Here is a 1,328-nt window from a genome sequence, read left to right as displayed (position 1 = left end):
AGGCACGAAGATACTCTATGCCCAAGGAAGTCAAGGAAATTTCCTTTACGAAAAGATCCTGGACCGACCGGGAATCGAACCCGTCACCCTCAGCATGGTCATGCTGAATACCCGTGCGTTTACCGCCTCGGCTATATGGGCCCTATAGCACGTCCAGGTACCTTTTTGACTTGCGTTTTCAAGAGCATCAATCGTGTCATTCACAAAACGCACGAAGTCAAAATATGCTACTCAATGCTTACCACGAGTGAGCAAGCAAGGAGTAGCAATTTCAGCTCTGTGTGTTGTTTTGATGACGTGATCCGTGCTTTCGGTATTCACAAGGCAGGCCATCTTTCGACTCACTCATATATGTCCTTAAGAACGCCTAGTTTGTCCATTTATCGCTCTCTTCCATAGATCTCCCTGAGAACTCCTTTGGTTCTCCTCCTTAAATGCCACTAAGTCGCAGTCAAGAGCGCCGTAGGCGTAGTGGCCATCATTTTTACATTTTATTGTGAAAAATCTGCAGTAAATGGTACAGACTGGTTTGACGGTCTAGTTTCTGATACGTATGCTATAGGTTTTGGGGTCAATCTCTGGTCCCTTTCTGAGTTGCTTTCTGTTAAGAATAAATATGTTTCTTTTATTTTTGCATTTACAAAACAATTTGAATGGTTCGTCATCTTTGTTGTCGATATGTGTAATATTTTAGTCAAAATGAAAATAAGTGTTTTATGCAATTCAGTATTATAATTTCTATTTTATACTACTCATTTCAGTATCATAAGGACTTACTTTTCCGTACCGGTTAATTATGCAACTGAAACGAGTTGCATAATGAAAAACAGTTGCATAATGTTCATTATGCAACTCATTTAAGTTGCATTATGAACATTATGCAACTCAAATGAGTTGTATAATGAAAAAATCATTGCATAAAATTTTGTATGGAACGCGTTGCAAAACTCGATTTTTTCAGCACGAGTCGTACATTTATCCAACGAGGCTTGCCGACTCGTGCTGAAAAAATCAACTTTTTGCAACTTGTTACATAAATAACTATTAATTCGAATAGATGTTGCATGAACCACATCATTCACCAAAGTGAATCAAGAACATTTCCCCCTTCCCAGAAACAAGAACTCCTTCCCGTGATAGTGCAGAACTAGAGGTTATCTCGGTCTCTAGTGACAACGTACGTCATACTAACATTCTTTCTTTCCCCGATGACCGTAAGGACGTGTCCAGCGCCGTTAACGACTTTTTGTTGTTATGCATAGTGCTCTTTATAATCTATATAATTGAGCACCCCTATGTATGTATGTATATCATATGAATGACAAAGC

The sequence above is a fragment of the Aedes albopictus genome, chromosome 1, assembly GCF_035046485.1.
Source record: "Aedes albopictus strain Foshan chromosome 1, AalbF5, whole genome shotgun sequence".
NCBI lineage: Eukaryota > Metazoa > Arthropoda > Insecta > Diptera > Culicidae > Aedes > Aedes albopictus.
The sequence above is the reverse complement of the archived record's forward strand: the minus strand, read 5'-3'. Positions refer to the sequence as shown.